Source organism: Euprymna scolopes, chromosome 23 (genome assembly GCF_053919585.1).
Source record: "Euprymna scolopes isolate OS-2025 chromosome 23, ASM5391958v1, whole genome shotgun sequence".
Lineage (NCBI taxonomy): Eukaryota > Metazoa > Mollusca > Cephalopoda > Sepiida > Sepiolidae > Euprymna > Euprymna scolopes.
Window position 1 is genome coordinate 27,370,784 of NC_136504.1, and position 16,050 is coordinate 27,386,833.

Here is a 16,050-nt window from a genome sequence, read left to right on the forward strand (position 1 = left end):
ATAAATTTATCAATAATTAAAAAATGATAAATTGATCAATAATTAAAAAATGATAAATGGATCGATAATTAAAAAATGATAAATTGATCAATAATTAAAAAATGATGAATGGATCGATAATTAAAAAATGATAAATTGATCGATAATTAAAAAATGATAAATGGATCGATAATTAAAAAATGATAAATTTATCAATAATTAAAAAATGATAAATTGATCGATAATTAAAAAATGATAAATGGATCGATAATTAAAAAATGATAAATTGATCAATAATTAAAAAATGATGAATGGATCGATAATTAAAAAATGATAAATTGATCGATAATTAAAAAATGATAAATTGATCAATAATTAAAAATGATAAATTGATCAATAATTAAAAAATGATAAATTGATCAATAATTAAAGAATGATAAATGGATCGATAATTAAAATATGATAAATGGATCAATAATTAAAAAATGATAAATGGATCGATAATTAAAAAATGATAAATTTATCAATAATTAAAAAAATGATAAATGGATCGATAATTAAAGAATGATAAATGGATCGATAATTAAAAAATGATAAATGGATCAATAATTAAAAAATGATAAATGGATCGATAATTAAAAAATGATAAATGGATCGATAATTAAAATATGATAAATTGATCAATAATTAAAAAATAATAAATTGATCGATAATTAAAAAATGATAAATTGATCGATAATTTAAAAATGATTAATTTATCGATAATTAAAAAATGATAAATGGATCGATAATTAAAAAAATCATTGTTTTGAGGTGTCTTCTATGCTCATTCTGTGCAACAAAAACGACCCATTTCTCGAGTGGATTGTGACGTGTCATGAGAAGTGGATCCTCTACAACAACCGACGATGCTTGGCACAATAGTTGGATGCTGGAGAAGCTTCACAACACTTCCCGAAGCCGAAATTGCACCAGAAAAAGGTTATGGTGACTGTTTGGTGTCATCAGCTGGTCTCATCCATCATGGTTTCTGCAATCCTGACGAAATGATTACGGCAAAGTCCTGCAGATAAATTGACGAAATGCACCAGAAACTCCAATGTATGTACCTGAGATTAATCAAAATGAAGGAACCAATTCTCTTCCATGACAATGCGCGCCCACATCTTGCTCAACTGACGTGCAGAAGCTGAACGAATTAGGCTACAAGACTCTACCTCATCCGCCATATTCACCGGACCTCTTGCCCACCGATTATCACTTTTTCAAGCATCTCGACAACTTTCTGTGCAAAAAATGCTTCAAAAGCCGATTTGATGCCACATTGGCCTTCAATGACTTCATCGCTTCCAGAACTTCGGATTTCTATGCTAATGAGATAAATTAACTTGTTTCTCGTTGGCAAAAATGTGTTGACTCTAATGGTTTTTATTTCGATTAATAAAGTTTAGTATGAAAGGAGTTATGATCTTTTGAAGTTGAACATCAAAAAAGGACATTATTTTTGCACCAACCTAATAAAAAAAAAGTATTCTCATGCTAGGTTTTCCTGAAAAACTTCTGTAGAGAGAAACGTTAGACTCTTGAGGCTGGTATATTTTAGGCATTCAAGTTCTCTCCTCCTATATATCGGTTTATGTGTATGTAATTATCCACACCTCTCCCGCATATGTCTGAGTGCAGTGTACGTACGTATAAATACATTTTTTGTTTAATTATTTGCTCACTCAGATTTTTTACACAGATCATTCAGTGATTGCTCACTGACAATAACAAGTTGTGTTCCAAAAATTTGAGTGACAATAAATCCTTTCAGATTTCCAGCACTACACCTGTCTTGATAACTTTTGCTAATTACATTGCACTAGAGCAACAGTCACACTGACATATGGCTTTTAAAACATGAGTTTAAAAGTTGGTTAGCTGTTACTTGTGATGAGAAGAGATTGGAAACATTGTTGACATCAATCGTTGGTCCTCCTTGGAATTTGAGTGACAATAAGTCTCCTAAATGTTCCAATATTAACTATATTCTTCCAGTGGATGTCTGGTTGGTGCTCTCCTTTCCCAGTTCATTTTCTTTGATCATTATCACATTTTTTTTTCATACAAATCGAGGTGGGTACCATCACATGTGTGTGTGTTTATTTTTTTGTGTGTGTGTGTGGGGGGGGGGCTTCAGTCTATGATGGAATTCTCACAAGTTTCAGTTCCCTTGGGTTCGTGTGATGTTCATTCTTTGTTGTTGTTCTTTTTCCATTAAAACATATTCGGCTGCTTAGTGTTCGCTGCTTATGTGGGTTGGTTTCCACATTCAAGCATTTTCTTTAAATTCCGGCTGTTTTCCTTATTACCATGTATTGCATAGTCCCAAACACCATATTCTTTTTGCTAGATTTTTCCAGGATTGTTCCCAGTGCTCCTGGAATTATTGGTATCATAGTGAGTTTTATTTTATTTAAGTTACATATTTTTTCAGTTCTTCCAGCAAGTTCAATATATTTGTTTTGTTTTACTCCTTCCTTGATCTTCATTGTGCAAACTGCTAAGACGAGGAAATCTACGATTTAGCACTTTTTTTTTTAATGTTTTTGGTTTTTGATTCTTTTTTTTTTTTTTTTTCACTCTTATGCACCTCAAAAAAAGGCACAATACCATTTGAATGTAGGTGGCTACTATTTGGGATCATATCATATCAACACGGACACTATATAGGGAGTTGAGCAGCAAGATGTTTGCATACATTGCATTTAAACTTTTGCATAACAGTGCAGTCAGGGAAATAAAAGACCCAGAATGGAATTCCAGCGTCTAGCATTTATAGGAAAGAATCTATTAGAATAGAAGCCTTTCTGGAATCTAGGGATCTCTACAGTGAAGAGGTGAGATGTTGCTGCTTGTCAGGTTAGTCAGGGTATTTATGTCAAAAGGGAACTTGTGCTATGAGTTCATCAGAGCATATTCCATTAAAATACTTGTAAAACAGACACAGGGATGCAATATTGCAGTGATGGGACAGAGGCTGATGTTTGGTTAATAGTGCGGGACCTAGTGAGTTTGAGACACCTTTTTGGACCCTGTCTAAGAGTGAGAGACTAGTGGTATATGCACCCGCTCAGATGTGGCAACAATACTCCATGCATAGGCGAATGGTGGCTTTGTAGAGATACAGGATTCTGTCAGATGCAAGTTATTTTCTAGTATGGTAGAGAGAACCTACCTTTGCAACAACCTTGGCAATGTCTTCAATGTATTTGTTCCAAGTTCAAGCTAATGCACCCAAGTCATATGGATATATTTTTTTTTTATTTTTGAAATCGCAATTTACTAATATATTAAAAATCGATAGAATATTAACTAACTCTATAATAATATATATGAAATCTGCAAGAATTAAAATATCATATGTAAGTGTATTTTTCAACCGGGCTACGCAGGGCGTTCGTGCTAGTTTAGATAAATACTTTTGCCATTTTAACAAAAGCTACAATAATATCAGAGCGTTTCCATTTACACTGAACATCTACAGAATGCCAATATCAATATATTATATATGAATGAGTCCCCTGTGGAATTTCCACAGGTGCTGCTTGTTATTATTTCTGTTATTACCTTTTGTATATGGCTTATTCTGTTGTCACGTTTTTTGTATATGTATTATTGCCGATTTTATACTGATAGGCAGATCATAACAACTGACCATAAGGCTATCAGTATCGGCTTTTCTCAGTTTTCAGCACTTTGCACCAGATTCTGGTGGTTCCCAACAAGCCAGTCTTTTATGATACTCCAACATTGCAATGGATCCAAATTTTCTTAATCCACTTGTCAAATCTTCCCAGAGCTCCCATCACAACAGGTATACAACTTCTACTTTTTTGCAGATATAAAAAAAAAAAATTCTGTAGGATCCCATCAGATATTAAAATATAATTTTTATATTTTAACTAGCCTGGGTACCCAGCATTGCCCGGGTGTTTGAAGGTGTGTGTTTAGCAAAAAAAAAAAAAAAAAAGTGGTAGTAGGCAGGCAGGCTTGAACCCATACCATGAAGGAGGAAAAGAATGTGAAAAAAAAGTGACGTCTTTGCTGTTGCTCCCATCATCAAACTGGAAGTGACGTAGGTTTAAATTAAGGGTAGTCAATCGGAAAGAGGGGATGACCCCTCCCTGTAGAAAAGTGCCTAGTTGAGGGTGAAAGAATTAATGTTTTTGGCCAATTTTTCGATATTTGTCATCCAAAGGGTCGAGCTTCAAAACGATACCAATCTAGTGAAAATCTGTCGGCTCTGTCGAAAGTTTTAAGCAGACATACAAACATACATACATGATGATGATTGCTGCATCTTTCCAGATGATCGCCGTCACACTGAGTTCTCCCAATCTTGTCGTCCATGCTATCTCAGATGACTTTGCAGTCCTGCCGCAGATTTGCACATCTTGAAGCAGATGTGACATACAAATTGAGCAATTTCCATCAAGTTGACTTCCTCTGGGGGTGGGAGGGTATTCCTATGAAAATCACATGTCTTTTTTTTTTTTGTTCTCTATAGTAGTCGGCCTATGTTTTATTATAATTTTAATGTAAAAATTGAAAATATTGTAATTGTATAAAAACATTTTTCTATAAACATTATCTAACAAACATTTTAGAAAAATCTTTCGAACGAAACGTTTGTGAAAATATAATTTGCAATGGATTTCATCTTATCGAGTTTTATGGATTTCACTTCATATACATACACTTAAAGTAATAGTAATTGTCTGTATTTTTTAGATGAGGTGTTTTTATTGATTGAGATTGTCGGACTGACTTCCTCATCTTGGTTGTTATAGTCACAACCTTTCGGCCGTTTTGCCCTCCGTCCTAGTGACATATGGTCGAGTGGTCCTAGACGTTGTATCAAAGTTTACAGCTACCCAAAGGTGCTGAGTTCAATCCTGAACGAAGGCAGTGAAAAGTAACATTCAAAACAGAGGATCAGCAACTATGTCCCAGAGCCTAGCTGGAGTCCGAACACGGTACCCCCGTAATAATAATAAATGGTTGGGTTCGAGACTCCTAACAAACGGTTCCCCAGTTCGATACAAAACACCTGATGAAGGCCGGAGGGCAAAACGGTCGAAACGTTGTGACTATAACAACCAAGATGAGGAAGTCAGTCCGACAATCTCAATCAACATACATTTAAACATTAAAAAAATTCTATTTTGTCTGGATTATACATTTCTTCATTATCTTGCATCTTACGATTGTGCCTCTATTTTTTTTTAGGCACTTTTACAAGATAAGGACGAAATTTCGGAAATCGTAATTCTGCATTTCACATGAAAACAATTGTATCTACGTATTTCTCGTATTTTTTAAAATGATTATATTAAAAAATTACAAAAATCGATAGGGTAGAACGTTTTCATCAAATTTTATTTTTTATTTTATTTTTTATTAAAGAAAATAAAAAATAGAATTTTATGAAAACGAGCGTAAGACACAAGAGAGTTCAAAAGGGAGGTAATTTTCCATTTCGATTTAAACAAGATGGCAATTTTCGCCTGCTAACATGATTTAAGTTGTCTTTTTTTAACAATTTAGTTATAGTCAGATAATTCCGACTGAATAATTTGGAACCTAGCATTGTAACTTATTAGAATTGACAACAACAAAAAAAATCAGTTGAAACCATTTTTTTTTATTTGAAAACTCCATTTATCAACTACAAAATCTCGTCCCAATATTGTAGAAGCGCCCTGCCCTCTTTTTTTTTAATTGCATTTTCACCCCAAACAAGGCAAGGTGCCACTTTGATGTAGAGGGAGTTGAGCAGCAAGATGTCTGTTTATATTACACTTGAACTTCTGTATGTCAGTACGGTCGGGGAAGCAGAAACCCAGAAGGGAATTCCAAAGTCTAGCAGTTCTGGGGAAGAAAATATTAGAGAAGAAGGCTTTCTAGCATCTGGGGATTTGTACTGTGTAAGGGTGGGATTTTGCTGCTTATCCAGAGTATTTACGTTGAGGGGGTACAAGGCTTGTAGTTCGTCGGAGCATATGCCATTAAAATACTTGTAAAACAGTTGTTGTATAGGGAAGTAGTTAGATATTGTTCTTATAAGGGGATCAGATAAAAACGTATAAATTGTATGTATTGTTGTATAGCCAGGGGATATGATATCGACGTACAAACTGAGCCATGTTGTATCAGAGAGTTATCACACGGGTATATATTACAATTCATATTTACATAAAGGTATCATTTTTTATAAGAAGAATAATACATGCTTCATACCTTTTTTCTTCAAGAGTTCTTCTATCCTCCCTACTGAGCTCTGTGATGAAACATGGAACGACCAACATCATAACCAATTGAAACCTCTCTTCTTCCTTCTTTTGTGAAACCACAGAACAAGACTTTATATTTTTGAAATATAAATTTATTTCAGTTGTCTCAAATGGTCTTCATGAGAGTCTGCATTTCATCTCTACATGTTTGTTTTTCACAGCCTCGCTTCCTTGGCTTGAAGTATGTCTATTCACTTCGGTGATCAAACTTCAACTTCCTTCGACTGACTAAACTTCCCGACCTCTTGACCTCAGTTCCGTTATGTCATCATTCAGAAAGCACATGTATCACTAACGTGTGACCTTTTCACGTCTGCCTGCACAAGGTTATTTTGTTTATTGCGTCATCAAACTCCAACTCTTCGACTGACTAAACTTACCGACCTCTTAACCTCAGTTCCGTTACGTCATCGTTAAAAGCACATGTCATTTTGTTTATATTTAACCTAGCTAATTCATGTAAACATCCTCAGCTAAAACCCATTGCTACACTCTATTCTATAAACAATAAATAACTCCCAATATAAACTAGTTTAAGAATATCATTGAATAGATTGATAGATAGATAGATAGATAGATCGATAATAACTAATCAGCTTTTAACAATGTTATTATCTAACACAGGCAAAGGGATGCAACATTCTGTCGGTGCGAGAGAGGCTGAAGCTAGCTGACAGTACAGGACCTATTAGGTTGGCGACTCTCTTCTTAACCTTGTCCAGGAGTGAAAAACTAGTAGCAGATGCACCAGCCCAAATGTGACAACATACTCCATACATGGGCAAATGGAGGCCTTGAAGAGGTACAGGATACTTTCAGGCATAAGTAACTTTCTAGCATGGTAGAGAGAGCCCACCTTTCTCGCAGCAGCTGTGGCAATGCCCTCAATGTATTTGTTTCAGCTTATCTTCTCTGTGAACATTAAGCTTAGGCGTTTGAACAGAGTACTTTCAGGTAATGTATCTTTAGCCATAGCTATTGGTAGTTGAAAAGGTTTCTTGTAATTATTGAAAGAAACAAGCTTAGTCTTGGCAGCATTCAATGTTACCATTCATTTTTGTCCTCATTCCACTACAGAGTTGAGGTCTTTTTCTAGGGTTTCCGCCATTGTCTTAGATATGTGTTCATTTGTTTCCCCTTTATGCCTACCATAGGCCGTGGTGTCATCTGCAAACATACCCATCTCAGAAACAATTTTATCAGGAAGGTCATTGATGAATATCAGGTATAATAAAGGTCTAAAGATCTACCCCTGAGGCCCACCTGCATTTACATCATATTGTTTTGACGTACATCTTTCGAGGACAACCTAGATTCTTTTTTTACTTAAAAAGGATTTAATCATGTTAAGTATTCGTCTAGTAATCTCATAGGATCTGTTTTTCTTGAGAAGACCCTCGTGCCATACCCTGTCAAAAGATATATCTATGGCTACTGTCCTACCTTCCCCTCTTTTATCCAGTGTATGATGAATACTTCAGAGATTACAGTTAGGATATCTTCAGTAGAACGGGCTTGCCTAAATCCATATTGTTAGTCAAACAGAAGTTTAGCAGCTGTAAGGTGGTGGATTAGAGCTTGATTGATTATAGACTCAAATATTGTGGCAAAAAGAGGGAGAAGGCTTATTGGGCGATGATTTATTGGTCAATTCTTTCACCTGAATTTTTGTAAACTGGTATCACAGAAGCAGTTTTCCAGCAGTCAGGAAAGCAAAATTCATTAAGGTATTTATTGAAGAGTTTGGAAGGAACTGGAGCCACCGCAGTGGAGCATTTTTTTAATAGTACAGCCGGGATGAGATCAGGTTCACATTCTGTTGAGGTGTCTAGGTTTTTTATATGATATCATGCACTTTAGAAGGGCTGATTTTCAAATCATCTAATGTGGTTTCTGTCCGAAAAAAAAAAAAAACTCAATGAGGGAGTGGTTTGCTGGGTCGAGTTTAGAGTTTGAGGTAAACTGATTGACAAGCATGTTAGCCATCTCAGTTGCCACGCAAACAACCCCATGATTGTTGGATAGTGGGGAAATTATTGATTTCCCATTATTTACTATGTTGTTGTAGATTTTCTAGAAATCTTGAGTTCCTAATTTCTGTGCTTCAATGCGTTTTCTGGTGGTTTTGGTGTATTCTCTTTTATCTGTCACTATTTCTTTCTTGCAATTTTACATAGCTTCTATAAACTTTTGTCTGTTTGTACTAGACTTGTGTTGGCTAAACCTGCAGTATGCATGCTGCCTTTTAGCAATGGCAGCTGCGCAAGTAGAAGTAAACCATTGGGGAGAGTGGGGTTTGCTATAGAACTTCCGTGTGGGAACATGTGCTTCAATTGCTACTTTGAACAATTTGGTGGTCTTGTTTGCACACTGTTCTGCAGAAAAAGAAAAGATTTTTTCCTATGAGGCATCTCTGATGAGATCCCTGATGGCTTCTCAGTTAGCTTTCTTATACTACCTTGTCATTTGGAGTAATGGCACTTCAGCTTTGGGTTGAAAGTTTAGGGTGATTTCTACCATTATCACACCGTGATCAGCATTCCTGAGAGGGCAATGGGCATTTGTTATAGAATCATCGGGAACTGTGGTCAGAAATAGATCTAGAAGTGAGGCTTGTTGATCTTATCGATCTGGGAGACTGGTCAGATTTGATTCTCTAGTCAAGGGGAGGGTGTTTCTGATATAAACTCATTGAACTTAACTCTGCCATGGAATATCCTTTTTTAATCTAGGCATCTTTAAGACTTTTATGTGAACGTTTTAATTTTTCTATGTGCAAACTAGCAAAATTTATGACTGCCTATAAATATTATTTTGCTAAAAAAACACTAACTCTAAGATGAGCCATTTATTGAAAATTCATGTATTAAGGAAAAATCTTTAAATTTTTGTATTCCTTGTCAAATAATAAATTTGTCGTGATTTTTTTTAATTTAGTGAATTTAATTCCAAAGTTTCATTTATTTATATTTTATATATAACTAGCCTGGGTTCTCAGCGTTTCCCGGGTGTTTGGAGGTGTGTGTTGAGCAAAAAAAAAAAAGTGGTAGTAGGCAGGCAGGCTCGAACCTGTAACAGAAAAGAAAATGAAAGAAAATCTGACGTCTTACCACTACTCCATGACGTAAAGGGAAGTTCAGAACGTTAAAATTATGCCAAGTCAATACAACCAATATGATGACTGGCAAAAATGGCTTGCAAAAAATCGACTCCTCCTTGTAGAAAACTGCCCAGTTGATGGTGAAGGAATTAATATTTTTAGCCAATTTTTCAATATTTGGCAGTCAGAAGGGTCGAACTTCAAAACGATACTGATCTCGTAAAAATCGCCTCTGTCAAGAGTGTTAGGCACACATACATACATACATGCATACATACATACATACATACATACATACATTTAAACAGGCAACAGGCAGGTGAGATTTATAGATTAGATTATATATAATAATATTAAATGAAAGATAAGGAACAAAAGTTATATATAACTTTATTAGATCATCAGAATAATAAGAAAAAGTTAAAAGGAAATTTAAGAAAAATCTTCTTTATGCCATGGCATTTCAGCTAAATGCTTCTCATCAGATGAAGAGAAGGGCCAAAGTTATACAAAATATAGAAAAAACTGGTTCATGACAAAATATAGAAAACACTGGTTCATGACAAAATATAGAAAAAACTGGTTCATGACAAAATATAGAAAAAACTGGTTCATGACAAAATATAGAAAAAACTGGTTCATGACAAAATATAGAAAAAACTGGTTCATGACAAAATATAGAAAAAACTGGTTGATGACAAACTATAGAAAAAAATGGTTCATGACATTTAGAAATGAAATGAGAATAAAGGAATAGAATGAAATGGTAAATAACAATTAAAAGTAGGTACAACGAAAGCTAAAGCGGAAAATAGCAACTAAGGCTGAAGTGCCAAGCATTTTGGCTTCAATTTCAGTTGATGGCACCAAAATGATTTTAATAAAACTTTTGAAATCATTACAACTAGCATGGGTGCCCGGCGTTGCCCGGGTGTTTGGAGGTGTGTGTTCAGCAAAAAAAAAAAAAAAAAAAAAGCGGTAGTAGAAAGGCAGGCTTGAACCTGTACCGTGAAGGAGAAAAAGAGCAGGAAAAAAAAACGTGACGTCTTTTGCTGTTATGACCACCGTCAAACCGGAAGTGACGTAACTTTAAATTGAGGCTAGACAATTGAAAAGAGGGATGACTTTCGAAAATATCGGCGAAAAAAACGACCCCTCCCAGTAGAAAAGTGCCCAGTTGAAGGTGAAGAAATTAATGTTTTTAGTCAATTGTTTGGTATTTATCGCCTGAAGGGCCGAGCTTCAAAACGATACTGATCTTGTGAAAATCCGTCGCCTCTGCCAAAAGTTTTAGGCAGACATGTAAACATACATACATACATATATTTATATATTGGTAGCTCAAATTTTCAACCCAAACCGATTAAAAAGCTTGCCCTATCTCTGAATACTTTTTATGTAAAATTTCAAATGTTTAGACCAGAAATTGTCTGAGTAATTTGGTAGAGACCGCAGCGATAACTTTTTTTTTTTAACTTTGACCCCTATTATGATCCCTTAACAGTTATTGTTTTGGATTCAAATCAAGTTATTAAGTTAGATCCATGTCCGAGGAACCTATATCTAAAATTTCAAGTATTTATACTCAAAATTGTCGGAAGAGTTTGGTAGGGTTCTCAAAGGTGAAATTGTTGAACTTGGACCCCTTAACATCCAAATTTCTGGTCGAAAACGGATTACAAAGATATATATATATTGGGTACAATATAATAATCAATAGATAATTGGCTCTATAATAATAAATACGAAAACTGCACGAATTAAAATATCATATTTAAGCATATTTTACAATCGGTAAATGGAGGGCGGTTTGCTATTAAACGAATAAACTTACCATTACGAATTATGGAATTATGGAATATATATTGTAGGTAACAAGGTCAATAAGGTGGGAACATTATTTATTTATTTTTCTGTAAAGTTTACCATTTTTTCAAGGCACCGAAAACGTGCCATAGCTTCTTAAAGAAAGAATTTATTGCTTATATCCGTCCTGAGGACAGTTATTCTACTGGTATATAGAGTTGAAAAGATGTAAACATTTGTTGATCTTTAAACTAACTTAGTAGTATATATTTATATGTATATATATATATATATATATATATATATATATATATATATATAATATAAGATAAAAAGATAATTTTATCTTATTGCTCTGTTTACCACATTGAGCTCTCATACCCGGATTTCCTTTGGAATTTTTCCATTATAACACTATATATATATATATATATATATATATATATATATATATATATATCTTCTACAATATAAAGCTGTATATATGTATCTATATATATGTATATGTATGTATATATGTATTTATATATGTATATATATGTATATGCATATATGTATGTGTATATGTATATATGTATGTATATATATATCTATATATATATATTTATGTGTATATATGTATGTATATATATATATATATTCGTATATGTATATATGTATGTATATATATATACGTATATGTATATATGTCTGTATATATGTATATATATATGTATATGTATGCTTGTATATGTATATATATATATGTATATATATGTATATGTATATATATATATGTATATATATATGTATATGTATATATATATGTATATATATATGTATATATATATATATGTATATGTATATATGTGTATATATCAATAATATACAGATGAATGTCACTGTGTTGGTGTGTGTGTGTGTGGTCACGAATAGGCTCCTATATGGTTGACTATTTTAAAAAAACTGATTACATATAATGATAGAAGATGTATCGAGACACAGGAATGGATATGTTTGATCTGGCAGAACGGTTGTTCATTAAAATTGTGGGGTCTGCGTTCACGCCTGGTCCACAAAGTATGGAAACAAAAATTTTTAAATAAAAAAAAAACGTTTGCAAGTGTTTTTGATATATACATGTACATAAGAATACTTTGATAAGTATGTTTTAACTTAAATAGGGATTGTATAATAAAATTGTGGGGTCTGCGTTCGTGCCTGGCCTCCATAGAATGGAAATAGGCACAAACTTTAATAAAGACTTTTCATATCTATCTGCGTAAGTATACTTTGATAATTATGTTTCAGTTTGAAGAAATATGGTATAATAAAATTATGGGGTGTTCGTTCGTACCTGACCTCCATAGAATGGAAATATGTCACAAAGTTTAACAAGGTTTTATAATATAGATCCACAGAATATTGTGATAAGTGTTTCAGTGTGAACAGTTATGGTATAATAAATTATGGGGTTTATCTATTTTATTTTTACTTTCATCATATTTTGCTTTGGTTTTGATACCCCCAAATTCGAAGCTATCTTTTTACAACTCTTCTTTTTCATAACCTATCATACTTTCATAAATCAGTTCATTTTCTGTAGGCTGTTTTTGAACCCAGTCAACGACGGGTACTTTTGCTAGTATATATATATATATATATATATATATATATATATATATAATTATTTATTATTGGGTCCTTGTTTATTGTGATGGCTTCGGCGCGACGGTCATGCAGGAATAATCCTGACATGTTCTGCTACATCTGCGGAGAATACACGCTGTCAGGGGACAGGAAAAACATCACAATATTTGTGAAGCACGCCTACGTGGCTTACTTTAAAGTCAAGCTGGGTGACCAAGATAAGTCCTGGGCACCGCACCTGGTGTGCAAGACGTGCGTGGAATACCTCCAGCAGTGGACGAAGGGAGCGAAAACTTCACTCAAGTTTGGGATTCCGATGGTTTGGAGGGAGCCGTTTGACCATGCATTGGACTGTTACTTCTGTGCCATCAATACTACTGGCATCAACAGGAAGAATCGGCACAGGCTCCAGTACCCCGACCTTCCATCTGCCCACTGTCCAGTGGCTCACTGCGAAGAAATTCCTGTACCAGCGTTCACACAGCTTCCTTACAGCGACGACGAGGCAACCACTACAGACGAGCAAGGATATACAGAAGAGTTCGAGTATGAAGCACGAGATGGTCTGCAGTTCTTTTCACAATGTGAGCTTAATGATCTGGTTCAGGATCTCAGCGTGTCAAAGACTTCCTCCGAGCTCTTGGCCTCCAGACTCAAAGAGAAAAATCTACTTGGCAAGGACGCGTGTATCACTTTCTTTCATAGAAGGCATGAGGACTACATGGGCTACTTCTGCCAGGAGGAAAACCTCGTGTACTGCTGAGATTTCGCCGGTCTTCTTGTTAAACTCAGCGCTCCTCAATACGATCCGAGAGATTGGTGACTCTTCATTGACAGCTGCAAATGCTCTTTGAAGTGTGTGCTCCTCCACAACGGGAACCAGTTCGCCTCAATCCCTTTTGCGCACTCCACAACTCTCAAAGAAAAATATGAAGCAGTGAAGTACGTGCTCGACAAAATCCAATATGAGCAGCATAAATAAATCATCTGCGTCGACTTAAAGATGGTGAACTTTCTACTTGGTCTGCAGTCCGGGTTCACGAAGTACCCATGCTTTATATGTATGTGGGACAGTCGAGACAGAGCCCAGCACTATGTAAAGAAAGAGTGGCTGGCCCGAGAGCAGTTAGTACCTGCGGCGAGAAACATCATAAACGAACCTCTTGTTGACCGGGAGAAGATATTTATCCCGCCGCTACACATGAAGCTTGGGTTAATGAAACAGTTCACATGCGCTCTGGACAAGGATGGGAGGTGCTTCAACTACCTGTGCCAAGTCTTTCCTCGACTGACCATTGAGAAGCTGAAGGCCGGCATTTTCGATGGCCCACAGATACGGCAGCTCATAAAGGACACAGAGTTCCAAAACTCCATGAACACCCTAGAGTGCGCAGCGTGGAAATCGTTTGTGCAGGTGGTGAACAATTTCCTGGGGAACACGAAGGCAGCAAACCACGCCAGACTCATCAGCAGCATGATAGAGGCCTTCCAAAAACTTGATGAGTATAAAGATGCACTTCCTGTTCTCACACATGGAGAAGTTTCCTGAAAACCTTGGGGCGATGAGCGACAAGCAGGGAGAAAGTTTCCATCAGAACATGCGCCAAATGGAGGAGAGGTACCAGGGAAGGTGGGACGCAGTCATGATGGCGGACTACTGTTGGTTGCTGAAGAGAGACAACCAAGCCGCTGCTTGCACATGGGAATCGAAGAAACACCGATTTATGCCGTGAATTCTGAAGTTTTGTGTCATGTAACGCTCATACTTATACTAATATTATGATAATTATGCTTATCAAATTTGATGGACTAAATGAAAACTGAATGAATTTGGATATGTTGACTTTTATTTCTTGAGGAAAACGGAAAAAATCGTCAGGGATTTCTCAGCTGATTATCCGCAGAAATTTTTTTTTTACGAAAAATCGATTTTTAAAAAAATTCTGTAGCAAAAAAAAAAACTGACCTGATTGAGCAAAATCAAGGTCATTTTCGGACTCAGAGCATCAAAATTAGTCTAATTCAGCTGTAAAACCCAGGACGATTTTCAAAACATATTTTTTTGTTACCCAGTGTAATCATTATAGTAAGTAATTATGTCAGCCCTTTTAAGAAACTCGTTTCTAATCGTTGAGCACTTTCAGTTGAATTAAAAAGTCGGTCAATTTAACTCTTATACGCTGATCATCATATAATGATTAGATCACTCTGACAGACGTTAAAAAGCTTTTAAAAATAAATGTTTAAAATTCAACAGCATTTCTCGCGGTTAACGGTAGCCGAATGGATTGATTCCTTTCCAATGAAGCCGGGGATGGCTTCTGTCGTCTGGTTTGACTCTATCGACTGGTGTTAATCGTGACACCCTGCACAGATGATTCCCGAAAGGATGAAACACTAGTATCTGTAGGTATTTGATCACTATTGTAGTAAATAATTATATATATATAAAGAGTGAGATGGCGGTGGGAGGTCTGGATATGGTTTGGGTTAGGGTTAAATCTAAAATCTAAACATCCATGCACGTGTACATGCCCTCATACGTGCACATGTGCATGAGTGCATACAAGTGAAATGGAGGATAGATATATGTTGAGGGCTCACTATTTTAATATATATATATATATATATATATATATATATATATATATACACATATATATATACACATATATATATACACACATATATATATTATGATTATTTAATCACATAAATTAATATACGAAAGTATACATTTATGCGTAAACTTTATATATTTCCTTCAACAGTGCTCAATACGTAGGTAGAGCTAGGTAGTAAGTTATAAAATATATATGGTAATTAAGCTACACAGAATATTCCGCGTTTCATCCACGCTAGGAGTCATTAGGCTTATGAATCCTAGTGTGGATGAAACGCGGAATATTCTGTTTAGTTAAATGCCATATATATTTTATAATTACGATTAAATTTACCAAAATGATCCAATATGGTAAAACTAAAGTATATTATAAATATTAAAGACGAAATGTTGCGTCCCTCTGCCTTTTCTACAAGTACTTTAACGGTGAATGCTCTGATGAACTGCAAGCACTTGTGCCTCCTCGACGTAAATACCCCCAACAAACCCGACAAGCAGCTAAATCCCACCCCTTCACAGTAGAGATCCCTAGATGTAAGAGAGCCTTCTACTCCAGTAGTTTCTTCCCCAGGACA